The sequence below is a fragment of the Juglans regia genome, chromosome 15 (genome assembly GCF_001411555.2).
Source record: "Juglans regia cultivar Chandler chromosome 15, Walnut 2.0, whole genome shotgun sequence".
In the NCBI taxonomy this organism is placed as follows: Eukaryota; Viridiplantae; Streptophyta; class Magnoliopsida; order Fagales; family Juglandaceae; genus Juglans; species Juglans regia.
Window position 1 is genome coordinate 11,521,068 of NC_049915.1, and position 18,179 is coordinate 11,539,246.

The 18,179-nt window shown below is 33.9% G+C and overlaps 1 long non-coding RNA gene across 2 annotated transcripts; it reads right to left on the reverse strand.

Annotated features, from left to right (window-relative positions):
* Positions 1–5,390: 5,390 nt before the first annotated feature.
* Positions 5,391–8,015, reverse strand: LOC108981606. Of its 2 annotated transcripts, none has more exons than XR_004798425.1 (2): positions 7,873–8,015; positions 5,391–5,703 (listed from the first exon to the last, which is right to left on the reverse strand). It is a non-coding gene; the product is annotated as an uncharacterized LOC108981606 (long non-coding RNA). The 2 variants fall into 2 exon arrangements; XR_001994583.2 differs by lacking the exon at positions 7,873–8,015 and adding an exon at positions 6,816–6,913.
* Between the last annotated feature and the right edge of the window lie 10,164 nt (positions 8,016–18,179).

Consider the following 18,179-nt stretch of genomic DNA (forward strand, 5'->3'; position numbering starts at 1 on the left):
TTACCTCAGATTACTACTTGTATTTGTGGAGTTCAATCTCTAGCACTCTTTTGATCACATCCGTATGGACTATTATTGTGATCTTAGTTATTTAGTATGTCGTTAAGTATGAAGTATGTTTTAAGTATTTGGGATATTTCAGTTTGGTGCATAGTATTGCTAAAGAAAAAAAAAAGAAAAAAATTCATTATCCGCTATGAATATTGCATAATGCTAGATGCATGTTAGAAACATTGCATCTTATATGTCATGAACGGGGGCAAGTACCCTTGTGTTGCATGTCCCGATACTTCAGATGTCCGTCCGATCCCAAGCGGAATCTGGGGGGCGTCACAAACATGTATTAACAAAACCTAAAGACAATATATTTTTAACCATGTAAACATATTTAAACAAAATTCACAAACAATAATCACAATATTTTAAATCCATATCACAACATATTCACAGTATTGTCATAACAATGTTGATTGATTCATCAATGAATACTATGCATAAACTCACAAACTTTTCACAAACTATACAAACAATAATCACAATATTTATGCAATGTCACACCACATCTATCAAAACACACTACAAACAATATATCCATGTTGTTTGAATTAACAATGTCACCTTCTAGTAGTGTTATATTGTTAAACTAGAGAGAGATGGAAGATTATGTGAAACAGTTTCCTATCAGTACAGAACGAGAGAGAATGACCTTGAATAAATGTCTAAATTTTAATCTGATTACTTAACCGTCACAAACTGAATGACATTGACAACTCTCAAGGCCGGAGAGACTTTGAGAGTCGAGCAATTTGACAGACATTTCTTCAAGATTATTCTTCCTCGGGGTGTACAAGACACGAAACTTGTTCACATATTCTTTCATCTCTCTCTAGTTTAATAATATAACACAATACGAATGTGACATTGTTAATTTATGAAAAAAGTAAAAATTAATAGGTATGGAATCAAAAGTTTAGATTTCTCAACATGCAACAAAGTTTTTTATAGTGGTTTTAGATTGGTTGGGGCTATTCTATACAAAATAATTTAATTGTTATTATATATCTTAAGAGATTGTTAATTGATACCTATGTAATTTTAATTCTTATTATATAATTATTATTATAATTGTTATATATAATTTCTTCAAAGGTTATTATATAATTTTAATTATTATCATTCCTAAAGATTAAAAATAATTTTTATACTTAATTTCAAATGTTATTATATAATTTTAATTGAGTGAGTTATTTATAATTAATAAGTAATTATTAATTCTTGTTATTGTATGTATATATTATACTTTATATATAGTTAAGTTATATACCTTTTTTCTTTTTTTAAAAGCAAGTTTTATACTATAGTTATAATTTGAATAATAATCATATTATAACTAAATTAGTATGAATATATTATATATACTTATTAAATGTTAAATATTAAGTCTCATATTAAATGTATATTAAATGTTTTTAGTCTTTACTTAAATTCAGATCCTAAACTTATAATTTTCTTGTCAAAGAATAAATTTAAAAAATACAACAAAATATTATATAAAAAATTCACATAAATACTAAAAACTAAACACAATATATTTCTAACCATATAAACATATTCAATAAAAATTCACAAACAATCATCACAATATTTCAAATCCATATCACAATAACAATAACAATATTCCCACAATAATGTTTTTACACATATTAATTCATCAATGAACACCATAAACTCACAAACTATTCACAAAATTTACAAACTATTCACAATTATTTCAGGAGTAAGCATAAAATCACAACATGTATTAATATATTCCTAAACTTGAGTAAGCAATAAACATGTATTAAAAAAACCTAAAGACAATATATTTCTAACTATGTAAGCATAAAATGTATAAACATATTGCTAAAATTTAAAAATATATCTAGCACTCACAGTATCCTCCTGCAAATCAAAAGCTTCCAACTTGCCAAAACAACCAACCCTTCAAAAAATGCAACACTAACTTATTAGAAATATATATAACAAAGACACAAGACAAATATCATAAAATTCAAGAAAATACAAAAGAAAAATAATTTTTTCTTACCAAAACTCAACTCAACTCTCACTGTAACACTCTCTCACTCTAACTGTCTCTCTCTCTCTCTAATTTGGACTCAACTCTCTCTCACTCTAACTCCCGCTCTCTCTAACTTACGTCCCTCTCTCACTTCTCTCTTCGTTGCGAGCACGGGAGAAGCAGGAATGAGCCGCTACCTCCCGTGCATGTATTCATTAAGGTTTCAAATTATTAGATGGAACGTTCGAACGTTTAAGTTGTACGTTCAAACGTAATATTATCCCACCCAATTTTTAAATGAAGTTCGAACGTTAAAAAAATAGGATAATTTTTTTGCGAAGAACGTTCGATCGTTTTCTATAAACATTCGAACGTGTCTTCCTATGATAGCGCCCGAAATTTAGCGGGAAAATTCCCGCACTTTTATTTTCATGTTTGAACGTTAAGAAATTTGGCGTTCGAACATTTATAAATACCCAGGGATTTTCATCGACTAACGTTTGAATGTTCAGATTATCAGATAGATACCTAGATCGAGTGAGAAATTTCTCAGACTTTTATTTTCATGTTCGAACGTTAAAAAATTTGGCGTTCAAACGTTTATAATTTCATAGTGATTTGCATCAACTAACATTCGAATGTAAAAAATCAACGTCTGAAGGTTTAGATCATCACAAAGATACCTAAATGAAACTTTTAGTTTAATGTTCGAATGCTAGAAAATTTACGTTCGAATGTACCCTTTTAACATCCGAAAGTTTCAGCTCATCACAGAGGTGCGTAAATCGAGCAAGAACTTTCCCGCATTTTTCTCCTAGTGTTTGAACGTATTTTAATTGTACGTTCGAACATGAGAATGAACTCTCATATACCTCCATTAATGTTCGAACGTGAAGTTGAAACGTTCGAACATGTAATGATCATCACAGATAAAACATTCCAGTGGGAATACATTATTAAACTTTGAACGTTAAAAAATCATGTTCGAACGTCAATTTTATTCAATAGTTATTATTCCTTAATATAATAGTTATATATATGTATTTTTTTCTAGATACTCATAATATTTCTCTTCAATATAATTTTTTTTTTAAAGTTGAAAAAAATACTAACTTCTTGTCATTATTTTCTTCTTTCATACAACCCGGTTGTTCGAGATATTCTTTGTTACTTATTAAATTCTATATTATAAACTATATTATAGTATAGTATATATACTATATTATATATATATATATAGTATGATAGCATAATACTTTAGATGAAAACATAATAACATAGTATATGTACTATACCATATATATCAATCAATAATATATAATTAATAAAACGAACAACAAAACTTATATATTTATAATGCACCATATAAAATACTATATGGTAATGATTTTCTTGAATCACATCATCTGAGGGTCATAATTTGTATGTCTTTCAACTTCATCCAACCCAGTTCCATACCGTTCATAAATATTCTCGACTTTCAATGACTATCAGCAGAGGCCCGTACGGCTGGGGCTAGCATTTAATGGACACCTATATCGATGTCTGAAGATACGTATGGCCCACTTCATAGCCACAAACACAACAAATGAAGGTACGCAACTACAACGTGATCACCAAGCTAGCTAGCTAGTTAGTCCTCCATCTATTTATTACTTGTAACACAATCATGGAGGATGTTTGAACATTACTTTGAAAACAAAAGGGATCGATCCTCCCACTAAAGTTGCCTTCTTATTTATTGATCCAATGGCCAGCCTCGTCTTTGATCTCCCTCTATATGAAAAAAGTATTACACTTTATATATAGTTAAGTTATATACTTTTTTTTAAGACATAATTTATACTATACTTATAATTTGAATAATAATCATATTCTAACTAAATTAGTATGAATATAATATATATACTTACTCCATGTTAAATATTAATTCTTATATTATTTGTATATTAAATATTTTTAATCTTTACTTAAATTAAGATCCTAAACTTATAATTTTCTTGTTAAACATATTCAATAAAAATTTAAAAACAATAACAAAAACAATATTCCCACAACAATATTTCTACACATATTAATTCATCAATGAACACCATAAACTCACAAACTATTCACAAAATTCACAAACAATAATCACAATTATTTCAAGAGTAAGTATAAAATCACAACAACATGTATAAACATTGCTAAACTTTAGAAATATAACTAGCGCTCACAAATTCAAAAAAACCAATAATCTAATTGTCATTCATTAAGTAGAGTAATTTGATTCCAATCAATCCATTTAGGAATTTGTACACTAGAATTTTGCGTACTAGATTGTAATAATAAAGTATATCGTTTTGGGCTAATAATAAGAGCTTGTGGTTCTAATGTTGCTTTCATTAGTTTATAATGGATCATATATATAATATATTATATAATATATTATATACTATTAGATATATACTGTACTATATATATAGTACATTATATATAATATACTATTTAATACTTTATATATATAATACACAGTATATATAGATACTATAATATACTATATATTATAATATAATATTATATATAGTATGCTATATGTTATTGTATACATTCTAATATGTAACATATATTAATAATATAATATATTATAGTTAATATTCTTGAAAATAAATCGAGAAACGTTTGAACGTACTAATAATTACGTTCGAACGTTTCATGTATATAAACCCAAAACAAAATAGCGAAACATCATTTTCACCGTTATCTAACTTCGTTCCCATTTGCACGCCGCCACTACTCCGTCCCCATCACCTTCAAACTCCACCACAACCGTCACTAAAAGGTAGGCATTCATCTTTTAATCAAATAATATGTATTTTATTTGAGATTTGGGTTTAGTTTTGTTTAAAACGGGTCAAGTGGTGGTTGGATTTTAAACTCCATTTTCCAGCCACCACAGCTTGTCATTGGCCAAATAGTCACCGTAGAAAAGTTTATTTAAGTGTATACTTCATTTCTACGGTGGCATTTCGTCATTTAGAACCTTGTACACAGGTTTTCGAGATTTCAATAATGGCTGAGTCGACTCAGTCATTCTGTGTCATAACATTCGAACATTTCACCAAGACATTCAAACATACAGCTTTTCAATTACATAGTCGTTAAGTGTCACAACCCCGTCCCAATTCTAGGACGAGATCACAACGCGTGACCTGTTCTTTCCTTATTAATATTAGTATGTATTTTTTTTTTCTACGAGGGTAAAAGGGATAGGCGTGAGCATGTCATGCATGTACACTGCGTTTCTAGTTTAAAAGTAAGCACCTGATAGACAATATATTCAACATATTACCCAAAGGACTCTCAGAGTCCACCATTCATTCATTTAAAACATCGCTAGTTCCAATAAAAAGGGGACTCTGTCCCTACAACACACCCAAAAGACATTAACTATCTTATGTGGGGTTACCATCATCCCACCACAATACCTACATCATGCCCAAGGACATATTGTCTTAAAGTCAAACCAACAGAATGTCACAACATGAGACCCATCATAAAACATAAAACATAACCATTATCATCAAACCAAACCGACAGGGAATTCTAAGCATCAGCCCTTCCCTCCTCAGCAGTGTCTAGCTCCACAGCCTCATCATTCATACCTGGACATTTAAAACAAAACACAAAGTGAGTCTAATACTCAGTAAGCAGTACACCATGCCGTTAACTTATTAATCACATAATATTTTCTTTTGAAAACATGCATACATAAACATTTGCTAATTCTTGACAATGCTTTCATGCGTAACCATTTAAGAATAATTGTACTTTTCATGCATAACTGTACTTTTCATGCATAACTGTACTTTCATGCATAACTGTACTTTTCATGCATAACTGCACTTTTCATGCATAACTGTACTTTTCATGCATAACTGCACTTTTCATGCATAACTACACTTTTCATGCATAACTGCACTTTCCATGCATAACTATACTTTCATGCTTAACTTACTTTCCATGCATAACTGTACTTTCATGCTTAATTGTACTTTTATGCATAACTGTACTTTTTATGCATAACTGCACTTTTAGTGCATAACTGCCCTTTTCATGCATAGCTATACTTTCATGCTTAACTGTACTTTCCATGCATAACTGTACTTTCATGCTTAACTATACTTTTCATGCATAAATATTCCTAAGAAATAACTTTACTTTATGTTTCACTTTCTTGGGCCAGTACACACACTATTACGCCCCATGTGTTGGGGTTAGCGGTCTTTTGGACCTAGATTCTGCCTGCGGCCGCAGGTTGGGAACCCCTTTCATGGGGGGTAGCACTGGGTGCACTACCAGTACTACTTACCCAGCATTGCAATATGCCCATTCCTTTGGTACCCTTTTCATACATGTGGCCGTAACGTACATTCATACATTCATTTTCCTTTCATTTCTTTAGAAAAAATAACGTTTTTATTATCTTCATTTAGTGCCAATGCGTATGCGTTTCTTTGAAAGGAATGTTTCATGTCATGCTACATATAGGTAAGGCATAATTATTTGAGAGAGAGCATGCATAAAATCTCATGATGCATTACCTTACATACACACAATGGTAATTAATAAGGTACTTAATAGGAGTTACCAAGAAAGGCTAATACATATTATACATGCATTTATTCTTTCATAAGAGAAACATTTGAAAGGAGAGAGAGAGAGACTTTTTTATAAGAGAGCTTTGTGTGTAAGGAGTATGGTCATAGCTACTTACCTCGTGGCTTTACAAGTAAGTTCATTGAATCTTGAAAATAAACTCTTATTCAATGAAATGAAATAAACATATTAATATTCATTTCACTTAAGACTTTACTATCCAATACCCATATGTGCTCACTTAAATTCCAAGTAGAATTAAGGCGTCTTCCTTAATCCATTTAGCTACAAACATGGCACTAAGTCAACTCTTAGTATCCTCATTACAATATTTAAGAAAACCTCGTATATTTTGTGAAACATAGCACAAATAGAAAGATACAACTCTTGGCAACTTAAAATTTCTAAGTAAGCTTACTAGTTTAGGTTTAAAACTCTTAGTGGCTTACTTTGGCCATAAACTTGAGGAAAGCATGTTTAAAAATCATAAACTTTAACTCCATTAATTAACAAATAAAAGCATAACTAAAAACATGGCTTAACTCAAGGTAACACAAGAAAGGAACCACAAAATCAGCCTTGGGACACACACAGCTGGAACACACACCAAAACAAGACACACACACATAACTAGAACCATAAAACAAAACACACACACACGACTAGGTCCATAAAACATAGGATAGACACACAGCTAGAACATACCAAAACAAGACTTATATTCATAGCTTCTTCATGTACATATATACACCATAGATAAAATAATCATCACTTGTGACTAACAACTTAAACCAGAAATATGCCATCACAAATGACAAGAAACACACGGCTTCTTGGTCCACATACATACATATATATATATATATATAAATATATTTATCAACAACCAATTAATCAACACCTGAGGCTAACCAAGTTAAACAAGAAATATATCATTTTCGAAGGGTAGCAGAATGCATGGCAAACCATCTCAAAACACTCGGTTTTGACTAGAAAGCAGGGCTCTTAATTACTACCCAATAGAGCAACTAATAGAGGAAACAAAATGAGAAATTTGTCTAGAGGCTACCACAAGATACTCGGCTAACACAAAAATCCGAACACCCCCAATTATAGGACACAGATTTGCTTAGCAATAATCTCCATCGCAAGAAATCTCAGGGAGAGAGCATCACCTAATTTGATCCCCTTTTCAAGCAACGGAAACACAGCAATGAGAAGAGGAAGAGAAAAATCTGAAATCTCAAAGGAGGTTGATTTTCCCCTGGAGATTTACGGTGGGAGACTTGGGCTTACGAAATGGAAGAATCGGCTTGAGGAGAAGAAGAGGTCGCGCGGTTGGGGAAGAGCCAAGCGGTTTCTCATGTGAAGGAACACTTGAGGAGATTTTCTCTCCTTCGGGTGCCTTGGAATTGACGGATGAAGAGAGGTGGGGAAGAAATTGACTGGTTTTTGTCTTGGAGGCCATCGGTGGTGCAAGGGAAAATGAGAGGATTGTGTTTCTCTTTTCCTTGGATCCGACGAGTGGGGGAAGAAAGAGGAATCCACTTAGCTTCTTGAGGAAGCTGACGGGTGAAGAGAGGGATGAGAAAGTCTAATGGCTTGTTGAGGAAGCCAATGTGTAGGAGAAGGAAATGGATTCACTTGGCTTATGGGGAAAGCTACGGGTAAGGGAGAAGGAAAAGTCAATGAATATAAATCAAACTTGTCCCATAAGCTAGGGAATGAATGGTGGAGATCAAATGTTGGAGGTCAAAAAGAGTTTGGGCCATTTCATGAGTAACTAAAATTAAAAGATTTGAAAGAAATATTGTAAGGTTATAAAAATCATAGCCATGAATTATTTAATGACCCATGTAAAAATAAAAGCACACCCATCTTAAAATAATATAATAAATAATAAAAGTCTTTATCTCAAAATATTTAACTTGAAAATATTTTGATAGATGACGCAAGACCTGCGTAGTAAGGTTCGGGTATTACAACTCTCCCCACCTTAAAAATAATCTCGTCCTCGAGATTGACATACCTTAAGGGAAAAGGTGGGATATTTATCCCTCATGTCGTCCTCGTGCTCCTACGTCACCTACTGTTCCGTACTGTGGTTCCATAGTACTTTGACCATCGGGATTGTTTTGTTGCGAAGTACTCGAACCTACCGATCCAAAATTCGGATTGGCGCTTCTTCGTATGAGAAGTCCTTGTGCACCTAGAGAGGCGCATAATCCAGCACATGGGTGGGATTGTGCACATGATTCCGGAGCATTGAGACAAGCAAAACATCATGCATGGCTGAAAATTGTGGAGGTAGTGCAAGCTGATATGCTACTGCTCCAATCTTTTCAAGAATCTCGAACAGGCCAATATATCTTGGGGTTTGCTTGCCCTTCTTGCCGAACCTCATCACTCCCTTCATTGGAGCCACCCGTAGGAATACCTTATCTCATACCTCAAAGTATAGCTCTTTTCTCCTACGATCGACATATTTCTTCTGCCTCTCTTGGGCCAAAGCAAGCCTTTTTCTAATGATAGCCACCTTCTCTTGCATATTTTGAACTAAATCAGGGAGCATTCTTTTCTCACCAACCTCGTCCCAATAAAGGGGTGATCTACATTTGCGTCCATACAAAACTTCGTATGGTGCCGAGTTGATGCTCTCCTGGTGGCTGTTATTATAGGCGAACTCAACCAGTGGCAAGTATTTCATCCAACTCTCCTTAAAATCCAAGATACATGCCCGTAACATATCCTTAAGAATCTGAATTGTCCTTTCGAACTGGCCATCTGTCTGAGGGTGGAAAGCAGTGCTGTAAGCCAACTCTATTCCCAGGTTCCTTTGCCCGTTCCTCCAAAAAGCTGAAGTAAATCGCGAGTCCCTATCCGATATTGTCTTGGATGGAACTCCATGCAGCCTGACTAATTTCCAAACTTACGATTATGCTAATTTGCCCGTCGACTAGGTCATCTAAATAGGACGGAGTGAACTGTCTTGGACAACCTATCGACGATCATCCATGCCGAGTCTTGTCTGTCCAGGATTTAGGAAATCCTGTCACAAAGTCCATGCTAATCTCATCCCATGGGCAAATTGGGATTGGTAATGGTTGTAGTGTTCCTGAAGGCCTTTAATGCTCGGCCTTAACCATCGGGCACGACAGACATTGAGCTACAAAACTAGATACATCCTTCTTCATTCTGCTCCACCAGTAGTGTTGTCTTAGGTCTCGATACATCCTGGTGCTACTCGGATGCACTGTGTATAAAGACCTGTATGCCTCCCTAGGTAGTAGGTCCTGTAATTCGTTCTATGCTGGTACACAAAGTCTCCCCTTGAACCGTAGGGACCCATCTTCAAAAACAATAAGGTCAAGTTGCTTCCCTTCTGAAACCTCTGTCTTGAGCTTTTAGAGGCTAACATCTTCACTCTTAGCAACTTTAATCTGGTCTGATACTGTCGAACTAAGAACCAAGGTACTTAAACTTGCCTGTACATCCCTCACCATCTCCACTCCTAGCTTCTCCATGTCCAACAGAATAATTTCTGAGGGGTGTACATGCTCGCAAGGGTACTAGAAGAAAATTTCCTACTGAGAGCATTTGTTACAACATCAGCCTTGCCGGGATGGTAGTTGATGGTATAGTCATAATCCCTTATCAGCTCCAACAACCTACGTTGTCTCACATTTAATTCTTTCTAGCAAGGGAATATGTAAGACTTGTGGTCCGTGTAGATCTCACAGCGCTCCCCGTACAAGTAATGTCGCCAAACCTTTAAGGCAAAAATAACTGCTACTAGCTTTAGGTCATGGGTCAGGTAGTTGCGCTCGTAATGCTTGAGTTGGCGTGAGGCATATGCCACAACTCTCCCATGGTGCATCAGGACACATCCCAACTCTTGGTGTGACACGTCGCTATTACATTAAGGCTTCTACGTTCGAACATGTATTGTTTTATATTCGGACGTTATTTTTTGAATAATGTACGTCCAAACGTTTAATTATAACGTCCAAACGTAATACTTTTTAAATTTATTTATGCCTCAACATTCGGAAGTTAATCCTTTACGTTCGCACGTAAAACACATATGTTCGAACGTATAACATAAACGTCTGAACGTAAGTCATTTAAGTTTATTTACTGTATACGTTCAAACGTATATGTTATATGTTGCACGCATGTGTTTTACATGCGAACGTAAAGGATACACGTCCCAACGTTTTATCCGAACGTTCCAACGTTTATTTTTCTATGTTCGAACGTTAATGCAGAGCAGCTTAAAATTAACACAAAAAATGCATCAATGTAAATAATTTTTTTTTCTTTCTATTTTCAGGATATGGCTCATCCTCTACATACAAGGAAACGAGGGAGGGAAGGAGCTACTCTGGACACTGCTCGTATCGGCGCTCATACTGTTATGGTAGAGTAAGAGGTCCTAATTAATGAGTTCGACGAACTCACATGGGAGCAGACGAACCTGAGAGATGTTTTCCTCAGTAGAGGCTGGGGAAATATCTGCAAATTGAGAGGGCAGGTATACCCCTCAATGATTTAGGAGTTCTATATGAGGATGTATGACATGCCTCAGGATGCATCCTCGCACACCGTTACTGCCGTGGTGTTTCCATTGAGATTTCACCATATGTCATCGCCGAGCACCTCGAGATTAGTCGAGGAGTTGAGACATCTGCACACGCTACACCCTGTGAGGATGTAGGCACTTCTGCATCATCTACTGGCCGCCCATTTGAGCCAGCATTAGCCAGAGATGAAGACCGGTCAGAGGCCGATGATACTAGCCTCGAGGCTCAGGATGATGACTGAGACGCGGATTTCTACATCCTCACGGGGAAGGACCGCATGCAGATCGAGAGGAGGAACGCCTTCAACCAGAACCATACGCTACCTTTCTTTCGTATGTTGCATCTTATTGTTGCAACAAATGTGGATCCTGTGGCACATAAAACCACATTTAGTCGGCTTTGGGCACAGTTTTTGATACAAGTGGCACGTGGAGATCTCATAGATTTGCCACTGCACATCTTTGAGAGGATCCGTTATGAGGCGAGTATCGTCTCCACGGATAATCTCCCATACGGTCTCCTAATCAGCCGGCTATTACTTACACGGGTAGTGCCAACCCAGGCAGAGGAGCGGGTCAAAGGTCAGATGAGCCCCCTCGACATGACCACGCATCAACGTAGTATTGGACAGGCGAGGGGACGTCAGCCACCCCTTGTAGAAGATCTAGTTCTTCTGATGCAGCCTGAGCCAGGTCATGTGGGGAGTAGTAGTCAGTAGTCGTCGAGTACATCTGCGGGAGATGCGCGGCATGCTTGGGTTGATGAGGTGATCTCATAGCTGACTGCACATATCGATCATAAGATCAATCGATCACTAGCGGCTATAGAGGTGTCTATCTCCGAGATCGCTCATCGTGTAGGTATCCTCAATGACAAGGTTGATACCTTGACTGAGGAGGTACGGAGTTCGAATTTCGTGAACAACGCTATCATCTAAGTGTTGTTTAAGAAATTTGATCCTATTTTGTATTTTGCTTTTATTATATGTAAAGAAAAGTATTATTTAATATTTCTATAGTTTTTTAATTTCAATTCTGAATCTTCTTTAATGTTATATTTTCCATCTTTAATACTAAATCACTGCACTTCAAATATATATAAACATAAATATATATATATTTATATATTACAAATTGTGTATATATAAATATATACAAGTCAATTTTTTAGACTTGTTCACAAATTATGTACCATAAGAATCGCATAATTTTTAAATTAGAGTCATATTTAATTTAAATTTACAATTAACGTTCGAATGTTAGTAATTGACGTTCGAATGTTGGCACAAAACTTTGCACGTTTGAACGTTAATTCCTAACGTTCGAACGTTGGTGCCAAAACATTTCACGCTCGTACTAAGTAGCCACAATGTTCGAACTTATATGTGATGTTTGAATGTATAAAAAATCTCATCTGTCTTTAGTGACGGTTTCCAAAAACCGTCACAAAAAAGGCTTTTTAGTGACAGTTTGGGGACTATCATAATTTTCCAACCGTCACTAAAAAGCAATTGTGTTGTAGTGCATTCCACACAAAATATATGATCAGCCAAATCCCATTAAAAAATGAGATCAGCATTCCATGAGTATATCTTGTCTACTTAAATCATGCACATATTTAAGTATTCATCAAATTTGTAATTGCAAGTCAAACTGTGATGAGAGTTTGATATTTGGTGAAGAAAGATAGTATTCATCATCCTCTTATTCATCATCGCTTTTTGTGGCATGAATTTATTGATTGATAAGTAATGAATCATAAATGATTTTTCAATAATTTAATTTAATATTAGTAAAGGTATTATTAAAAGCTAGTTGTGAGCTCTTCCTGAGTTGAGTATATCAAATAGACTGCTCACGAGCTTAAGAAATATTTCATTCCTCTCTTGTCAACAAAATTTCCCTTTAGAGATTGGTAGTTTGAGGCTCCTTAGGACCTCCTTCGTTATATCTCTTATTTTTATTTTCATGGAAATAATGGAAAATTAGATTTTTTTTTTTAAATTTCTATTCCTAAGATTGTCTTTTAATGTTGATTTGGTGCAAAATATCTACACAAGCTGCAACCAGAGTTCATATATTTTGAAAACCGGTTTAAACCAACCGGACCTGTATATATAAATTTTTAATTTTTATATTATATATAATTTTTTCATATTATATTATATATTATATACTAAATTGCTAATTAATGTAACATGAAATTTTAATCTTATTAAAGTCTATTAATCTTATAGCATAAAATTAATGTAACATTATATATATATAAGTTACACATTACATATACTAGTATAATTAGACACTAGTTATACTATTTTAATCTTATTATATATTCAAGTTTATTAATCTCACTAATAAATTAGATACTACTTATATTATGCTAATATAATTGGACATTAATAAACTAGTAATTAAATACTAAATTCTAATAATTAGGTTTGGTATTGAAAAAAATATAATACTAAACTTATATAGTATTACACGTGTAAACGATAAATCATAAAATTGGGCTAGACTGGAACAAAACCTGAAAGACCAAAAGTTCCATTTTGGTGACGAATCAGTCCATATCAATTCTTAAATTTCCAAAAACCGGTGTACCAGTTCGGTTTTATAATTTGTTCAAAACCAAACTGAACTGGACAGGTTACACCCTTAGTAGTGAGTGATCAAGTCTTGGTCGTTTAACTTGTATTTGAATACGAGTGGATAGTTTTTCATCTAGTTGGATTTTATATTCACAAACTGCTTTATTTAATATTCAGCAAGTTCAAACTTATTCAAGAGTTACTTTATTTTTATAAAATAAATTATTCATGCTATATATTAGAAATTTATCAATAATTTATGAATTTGGTTACTATCCTTAAATTTGTATATATACCTATAAGGCCAATGATAATTTACAAATCTTATATATATAGTTTTCAAAATAAAAGGTATACTTTTGTCAAGTCACATCATCTATTTATGCATTAAATTTTTACGACTGAGTTTAGTCATTTAATTGCATGACCGAACAAGCTGGTCTCTACAATGCACCTAGGGGTGTAAATATTAACCGAGAAATCGAAAAACTAGACTGAACCGGACAAGCCCAAACAAGTGGAACCGGTCCGGTTCGGGATCGGTTCTCTTAGTTCATAAATTGGCTGGTACTGGTGCAGTTTCGGTTTTATGTTTTTTAGGACCGGATTGGACTGGTGGAGGAAAACCGTGGTTACATACCAATACCTGGAGATACAATATAAAGGTCCGAAACTAGGTATCAAAAAAACCTAGTTTTTGCCAGCCAAAAAACAAATCCTCACCTGCAAAAAAAAACCGTTAGCCCAACAAACATAGACAATAAAAGCTAACCAAACCAACACAACAACCAAACAGCACATGATTCTTAACTCTGACAGCACCGCAAAGATGGTAAACCAAGTTTATCCAATCGAGGTAAACCTCGAAGGATCCTAGGCAAATCTCCAACAAAATTCCATTCCATATTACGACCAGCTGCCCCACTCCGAGCCAACCAGTCAACAACTTTATTACCTTCCCTATAAGCGTGCCGAACTACGCAAACCATCGAATCCATAAGAACAAGTGTATCCTCCCAAAAATCTTCCAAATACCATACTCCACAACTTCGCCTATTCCACCAAGAGATTGCCACTTGAGAATCTAATTCTATTTCCACAAAAATAATCCCTAGATTTTTACATGCTTTAAGACCCTGCATCAACGCTAACAACTCTGCTCTATTATTAGAACCGAAACCAATATAAGAATTAAAAGCATGAACCAAGTGGCCTTGATAATTTCTAATAATACCAACCACCCCTGAAGATCCTGTGTTTCCTAGGTAACTACCATATCTGTATTCAATTTAAACCACCCTAGAGCAGGTTTTTGCCAAGCCACAATTTTTAAAAACTGCCTCACGGGGACTTTTGACGTAATTTGCAAAGCATGTAAAATCTGCAATTCATATGTAAAACATTTTTAACCTTTTTCATGTCTTGACTAATTGAGCTCATCCAATTTTTAATAGTATGCCAAACCACACTAACAGATTGAATACACCCCTCCATACGGGCAGTGCATCTTCTAGCCAAAGATGCCAACTAATAATCGACGGAAGTAACCCCACAAGAATCCTCACTTGAGAATCAATTGATGCACGTCTAAACCAGGCCATCACCGTCGAAGTTTTTGTCTTTAAGTATAGCTGAGGGTCAGTTTCAGTTTTTGGGTAACTTTATTTATGCAAAGTGTAATATGATGGACATGCTGGTTTTATGGGTGGACTTGAGGTGGAATAGTATGAATGAGGATCCTTGTTTGTTTGTTGGTGACTTTAACATTATTTGTACGGATTTGGAAAGGAGGGGTGGTCGTTCTTGGCCAATAGCGGCTATGGATGATTTTAACCGATGGATCCATGAGGGTGGTTTAATTGATTTAAGTTCATATGGTAGTAAATTTTCTTGGTGTAATGGTCAGAGTGGATTATTAGCTAGAGCTTGGGCTAAGCTGGATCGTGTTTTATTGGATGCTAATTTAATGTATTTTTACCCTAATGCGTCTTGTTAGTATTTACCAAGGACGACTTCGGATCATTGTCCTATGCTGATAGAATTTCTTAAGGATCCTTGTTCCTATGGTCCTCCTCCATTTCGATTTCAGCAAATGTGAGTTGAGCACCCAGAATTTATAGATTTTGTAAAGTAGGTGTGGTCTGTGCCGGTGGTTGGGACGGGGTTTGTTAATCTTGCTTGTAAGCTTAAAAAGGTTAAGGTGGCTCTTCGTGAATCGAATAAGCGGGTGTTTGGTAGGACCAATGCTCATATTGAATCTTTGGAAGTGAAGGTTGAGGGTCTTGAAGGGTGTCTGTAAAGAGAGTGGGATATAGTTGCCGAGAGGGAGCTTGTGGTGGCTTCGGCTGAGTTGTCCTCTTGGAGATGTAGGGAGGATATCAGATTAGCTCAAATGACTAAAATAAAATGGAACATGAAAGGTGATCGTAATTCTAAATTTTTTCATTTGTGGTTAGCTAATAAAAGACGTAAAAGAATTAAAGGAATGAGAACTCCGGATGGGGTTGAGTTCAATTCACCAGAAGAAATTCATAATGGTGCTGTTGAGTATTTTGCGGAATTCCTTAAAAATACTAATAATTTAAATTATAATTATATATAAGATAATTTTATTATAATTTATAACATAAAATTTTAATCTTAAACATGAAAATTTATTTGATCATATACTTTAAACATAAAATATATATATTAATAACATTTTATGGCCTAATAAATTTTCAACATATTCCTTTTGATAAATACATAATATATTAAAAAAATACATAATATATTTGTAATACTAATATAAATTAGTGTATTAATTACATTTCAGTTTTGTAGTAGTTATATTTATAGGTTTAAGCATTTTTTTTTCACAGCAGATTTCTATTTTCAGTTTTTGTTTTATAGCATATTTTTTTTACATAACATATTTATTTTATAAAGTAGATTTTTGTAAATAGTAACAGATTTTTAATAAAACATATTTTTTTTAAAGCGGTTTTTTTTTTTTTATAAACATATTTTTATGACAAATTCATATTTTATTAAAACTAAAAAACCAGAATGAACAAGACTGAACCGGACCGGAATTGGTAAAACCAGAGGTACCGGTTTAGGAGGGTAACCGGTACGTAATCGATTTTTGAAAATGCAAAACTAGTGCATTCCAATTTGGTCCTAAATTTTGTCTAAAACTAGATCGAACCGGTTACACCCCTAACTGCACCCAAGTTTTCTATAATTAATTGTGGGGGAAGTAGTTGGCTAGCATTAGGGGTGTAACAGGTCCGGTTCGGTCCGGTTTTGGATAAAATCTAGGACCGAACCGGTATGTACTGGTTTTGTATTTTTCAAAACCGATTACACACCGGTTACCCTCCTAAACCGGTACTTCCGGTTTTACCGGTTTCCGGTCCGGTTTTCTGATTTTTTTAAAATGTAAATTTCACAATTTATCATTAAAAATTTGTTTATAAAAAAAAAATTGATTTTAAAAAAATTGTTTTATACTTTTATTAATATATTAGACTATATAATAGTATTAATATTAGACTAATTGGTATAGTTATAAGTTATATATTAATATTAGTTATAAACTTTTTGTGATTTAGTATTAACATTTTATGTAATAATTTATAAATTATGATAAGAAATTATTTTATATATGAATATATATGTTATATATAAAATTTCACATAAAAATTTATAATTATACATTATATATAAAACTTATATATATTAATATTTAATATATAAAAAATATTTTCTATAAAACTTATATATAAAAATATTATTTTTTATTTTTTTAATCAACCAGTCCGGTCCGGTCCAAAAAATTCCGGAACCGGAACCGGCCGGTTTTTACATTTTAAAAACCGGTTCCGGATCGGACTGGTTCAAAACCGGTAAAACCGGTCCGGTTCGGTCCAGTCCGATTTTCCAGTTTTCTGATTTTCCGGTTTAAGTTTACACCCCTAGCTAGTATGCTACTTTCTCATGCGCATGCGTTTTTTTATTCCTTGTCTTGATTATGTTCCCACTAATTAATTGGTCCCATCATCATATTAAATATATTATTATCCTGTTTTGAGTCCTATTTCTTTCTAATATAGCCCCAGATTTGAAACTCATATAAATTAATCTCATCTTGTCATTAGAATTTTTTAAAATTTTTTCACAAAATATAATAAACAATTCAACTTTTTCAAATCCCAAAATAATAATAATATTAAAAAATAATATTCTAACAAGATTTTATTAAATTTATCTAAAACCATCTCAACTCATCTCTAAATCCAAACGATGCCTAGTCTTTGTTTGAGTATCT